The sequence below is a fragment of the Rhagoletis zephyria genome, unplaced genomic scaffold (assembly GCF_001687245.7).
Source record: "Rhagoletis zephyria isolate East Lansing unplaced genomic scaffold, Rhagoletis_zephyria_1.1 Rzeph_scaffold_00655, whole genome shotgun sequence".
In the NCBI taxonomy this organism is placed as follows: Eukaryota; Metazoa; Arthropoda; class Insecta; order Diptera; family Tephritidae; genus Rhagoletis; species Rhagoletis zephyria.
In genome coordinates, this window is record NW_016157739.1 from 206,508 (window position 1) to 212,507 (window position 6,000).

A 6,000-nucleotide genomic window follows, 5' to 3' on the forward strand; every position below is an offset into this window, starting at 1 on the left:
GCGCATGATGAGCAAACTGTGAACCATGGGCGGAATATATGTATGTACATACATACAAAAATAACATTGTCATCAACAGAATTTTTATGTGTACGCGCTAATGAAATGTAATGAGCCACGTAGTACGCACTCGAAATTAGTGTGGGAGGTTGTGAAAATATGGGACAACATGAGGTTGCTAAAGGTAGCACACTAAGTGGTGTACTGAAATTTTAACTGAGAAGAGAAGGCTGTTGATGAAGGCAAAAGTTAGAGAGGCAGGTAAATAGATAAATACGAAATTGCGTTCAGTAAGAAGAGCGTTATGGATGAGATAAACAGTTTAGGGGTTAGAATAATTTACGAGAAAATTACTGGCTAAATTTTACTAAAAAGCTCTGGCGACAATAATAAGACGAGCTTGTTCTTTTTAATTAGAGGGCAATTCTACAACTGTCTTTCAAACTCACCACAGACTTTCGAGGGACAATTGTCAATTTTGACAACTATATTGAAAGCTCTTTTCTGGCTTTCGAAAGAGTAATTAAAAGATCTGCTAACGAAAAATCTTAGTGTATTTCTGTTTGTCTTTTAGCAACAAGTTTTCTAAAATTTAAATGAAATTTAAACAAATATACATATATATTTTTTTAATTATTATTATTAAATTAAAAGAAGATGAGGTTAAAAAAGAACAAAAATTAATTAAATGAAAAATTAAGAAAACAACAATAAAAACTAAAATTTAAAGGAAATTAAAAAAAAAATATTTATTAAAAAAGTAAAAATAATATAATTTCCAAAAAATTAAATGAAATTAAAAAAATTTATATATTTTTTACACAATAAATCCAAAAAATTAAAAGAAAATCAAATTAAAAAGAGAACAAAAATTATTTTAAAAGAATAGAAAAAAGTAATAGAACAAATCAATAACATCTAAAAATCAAAAGAAAATTAAATTATAAAAAATATAAGTTCATAAAAATTAAATGAAAAAAAATATTTTTCTTTCTAAAAGAATCATAGATGATTTAAAAATTAGAAGATAATAAAATTGTAAAACAAAAAAAAAAATAAAATCAAAAAAGTAATACAAAAATTTAAATAAAAAAAGGAAAAAATGTTATTTTAAAAAATTAAAATTGTAAGATAAGTTTCTAAAGGTTAAATGCCCGGTTGCACCAATACATTTTATATTTATCAGCCTGCTAAAACTTAAAATGCCACAATTTTGTTCGAAAAATTTGTAATTTTAAATTTTAACACTAAAAATTATAACAAAATTTAATTAAAAAATAATAGAACAAGTTCCTAAAAATTTAATGAAATTTAAAACAATGTATTTTTTTTTTAACAATAGGTCTAAAGTGCGATCAACTAAAAAAAAATTTTGGCGATTTTTTTACATAAATCAATTCATCACATCCAATTAATGGAAATATTTTTTTCCTCACGATTATATCCATTAACTAAAAAACTACTCTTATACCTGTTTTTATATTAATTGCGTTGAATCTGTACGATCCACAAGCAGTTAAATTTCCCTCTATGAATTTTGAGTTAGCTCACTTTAGATCTTGGTGTGCGATATGTACTCGTAACAAATTGGGAAGTTGAGTTGGAATGGAAGCAAACAGTGGCTGCCGTTGCAAAAAAAAATGCTCTGGTCCGCAGTTGTGTCCGATGCCCGTCTTGCGTTTGTTTGCTTTTTCTAATAGATCTTGAAGTTATTCTGCACCGAAATTGGTTTATTCACAAAGTTTACAAAGAACTTGAAAAAATACGTTGCGTATACGTAACATTTTCTATCTACGGAGCAACATAAATATTCAAAGATTCCAGAAACGAGTTCATATGATTCGATTAAAAGGGAACAAAGAGAAAGTTTCGGCGAAATAAATATCCTTCTGAGGCAAGCCAACACATACATATATAAAAAAAAAAACAATATGTACTTTGATTTCTACTACGCTAGTGGCCACAGGTTTTAGGTAAACTAAAACTGGTTAATACTGTAACAGATTCGTACACGCTTGTGTCGCTCCCGCGTACCGTCTGCAGCTACGACGCTTGCAAAGAAGACCATGTGAGGCAATTTTACCCATGGTTACTATTCTAGGATTAAAGAGCCAATTCAATACGTACCTCGCAGAGAAAAATTAAAATTAAAAAAGGCATTAAGTCCATTTCATTTTCCATTTTTTAAGTGCACGCCAATATCATGAACCTGCTTGCGTACCAATTTAAAAGCCAACCAACACTTCGTCTTGATGCACTGTCTGTCTGTTAGCGTGTCAGTCTGTTCGCCAACCAAGGCTTAACGGTTGCTTTCTTTTAACACTGCCACGTGCAGATTATTCTTGCTTTTTCCCAACCTCTAGTTGTTGCTGTTTCTGCTTTCGCTTACGTCTGCAGGATATTTTCAAGTGGCAAGCAAAACAATTGCAAGCGCTTCAATATTAACGGCACTCAACAAAACAACGGGCATCTACCACCACCAACCTCCAACCACCACCCACCCCCAGCTAGTGACAATATGTAATAATGAGGTATGTAGCAAAAAAATAGCACAACAAAAAACAAACAACAGCAACAGCAACACTGATCAGTGCATAACAAGAAAGCAGGCGAAGGCACAACGCAAGAAAAAAGTAAAAAAGCTTAACCGCAACTTTAATGTTGACAACAACAAGTGTAATCGAATAAACAAGCAAGCTTACACACATACATACACACATACTTACGCCATGCGTATGTGGAAAATAGCAAAAATATTTACATAACTTAGTTACTACGCGCAAACATGCATAAATATACATGATTCCAAAGTGTATGGAGATGATATATATACATCAAAAATAAATAAAGAAATAGTTATAAATTTTCGAAAATATTGCATGATTGCTTAGCCAGCAATGATCGACATTTCGATTACCATTTGTAACATCGCAATTACCATCACCATTACCGCTACCGCTTCCATTACTTTTAATATAATCATTACTTTTAACATTACCATTATCATTACCACTACAGTTACCATTACATTTACAATAACCATTACTAATTTAACCTACGATTACCTTTGACATTACCAGTACCATTATCATTAAAATTACCATTACCATTACTATTACAAGTACCATTACCGTTACCATTGCCATTTTAATACGCGTTCCATTTCCATTACTATTCCTATTACCTTTACCTTTGCCGTTATCATAGCCATTTTTATTACCATTACCATTACAATTACCGTTTCATTACCATTACTAAAAATAGTGCCATTACTTTTTCCAATGACAATTACAATTACCTTTAGCATTACAATTACCCTTGCCACTACCGTCACTATAACCTTAACATAATCATCACCATTACTTTAACCATTACCATATGTATGTATTACCATTATCATTACTATTACCATTACAATTACCATTGTCATTTTACACTTTAGGTGGTAGCAAATTATTCAAAATGAATTTTAATGTTTTAATGTTAATGTCCAGGACTGTGTATTAAATCAGAAGTGCAGTTTAAAGTTGCATTTATTTATTTTATCCCTCAAAACATTAGTTATTGTCCACTGTAAGCCGCCGCCTTAGCAACTATTTATGTATAAGTACTTTGCTAGTTTGCAGATAGTCGTTGGTTGGTAAGCAATGTAGATATTTATATCAATTTCCAGTTTCGCTTACGAAGCGCCAAGCTATCAAGGAATATAATAATGAAATTAGGAAAAAATTTGAGCAAAAAAAAAAATATTATGTTATGTGTGAATTTGTGAAAATAAACAAACATACATATATGCGGTCACATTAGCGCACACAAGTGGTGGGTTTTGGGGTTCAAACCCCCCCTAAAGCTAATAACCTCAAATACAATCTGTATCTTAAAGCTAAGAATCCAGCTCTCAAGGAAATTATAAGAAATATTTATTATAATTTCTGTTGCTTGAAAAAGCGCTTTGCTTTTGCTGTAAATTTTCATGAGGGAATAAATATACGAGCATTTTTTTTCATGAGAGCTGCAAACTGATTTAAATTTCTTTTCATTTCTCGTCCGTCGTTTTATATGAATTTTTCGTTTTTCTTTAGAGTTCAGTTAATTTTTTCGGTATTTGAAATATTAAAAAAATTTAGCAATCGTGAAAAATCACCATCTTTATCGAAAATCAGAGATCGAAAAAATGAANCAACCGACTTCAATTCTCATATTCAAATTTAGGGGTACCGTTAATTTCTTCATGATCCAATCATCGGAGTTCTAAAACAAATTACGGGACGAACCTTGAGGTACTACCTTTCTAATAAAAAAAGGATTATTAAAAACGTTTGTTTATTTATTACATACTGTACATAAAACTTGCATAAATATATTTTAAAGAGCGTATTATCTGAAGAAAATGTTCAGTATTTTCCGGTGATATATCTTCAGAAATATAAAACCCCCCCTAAAATATATTCCTGGGTGCGCCCCTGTGCGGTAAGTAGATGTACAAATATGAATTCAGGAAAATATTGCCATAATGTAGCTAAAAGAATCGCACAAGAAAATTAATTGGGCACTTCTTAAATGCTTGGCCTATGTCATAGGCACTGCTTTGGGAGCCACATTGAAATCGCACCTAAGATATAAATCAATGACTGAAACATTAGTCGAGAATCCAGTACCCATGGAAGCATTTGTAGATATGTATTTGGGTCACTGTGTATGTAAGCCTTCCCAAACTCATGAGGTATGTAAACTAAGCTTTACATTTTAAAATTTATTAAAATTCATTAAAACCATTTTTTTTAAGAGCTAATACTTAGATTAAAGGCATTCAAAATAGATGGGAGTCCTCTGAAAACTTACTAGATTTTTTTATTCAATTTTAGATTTGTTGCAAATAAAATGTAATGTAATGTAATGTAATGTGCTCTCAAAGTATCTGACACAAAAATATAACATCTCCGTCTGGCGAAGGCCATAGTTGCAGAGCAAATGTTCTCTACTACTTCATTCTCCATGCCCATATCCCATGTGTCCTGTAATCAGTCCCAGCAGGGCTCGTAGCTCCGTTCTCCTCTGAAAAGGAATTTCGCCACCACCCTGTTTGGCGTTTTCAAAAGACACCTGGTAGTTTTATAGGTTTCAGTTTTGCATCAACTTGCACCAACCCCATAAGTTCATGTTTACTTTTTGTTCATTTTTTTTAACAAAATCTCAACTTATATCCCTTGAAAAACTTAAAGAAGTCATCCCCGGTTCCATTTTCACAGTCTTAAGTTTAGTATCCAGCTCCTAAGGAAACGGTGAAGAAAAAATTGCCATTATTTCGTTTGTGTGTCCAAGAAATTTTGACATCTGATATTTCAAAGTCTGTTGCCTCACTCTATCCTCAAGAAATAATGGAGCGAGCATATACTATTTGTCTTGCAAACATGGGTAGCCTTGTGGTCTTTATTCCCAAAAAAAGTTTAGAAAACCCTAGTAGAAAGCGGAGCAAATTTCCTAAGAACTGCGAACAAGAAAATTTTCTTAAGCCATTTTGTGTGCATCATTTTATATGGAGTTTTTGCTTGTCTTGAGAGCTGGATACTAAGCTTTTAAACCGTCGTCTATAACGGATTTACCGAGTGCCCCAACAGAAAATAAAAAAGCTTGAAAAGAAACATGTACAGGAATAATAATGAGGTGATGAAAATGACTTGTGGACATACTTATGTATGTATGTATGTAAACATAAAATATTTGAGGGTATACATTGATAAACATTTTATCTCGACAAAATAATCAACATACGAGTACAAAGCAAATCCAGTTGCTGTCAGTGAAAGTGACATGGAAAAGGGGTGTGTAGACTAGCCGTGTGCACGTATTCAGCCATAAATATGTACTATGTATTGTACATTAGACTGCATCACTCCCCATAAAAAAAATAAATGGATTTTTTTTCATTGGGATTATAAAGTCTATTATAATTTAAGACGTTCACCAAAATATTTCGGAAAAATATTAAGATTTAAGCGA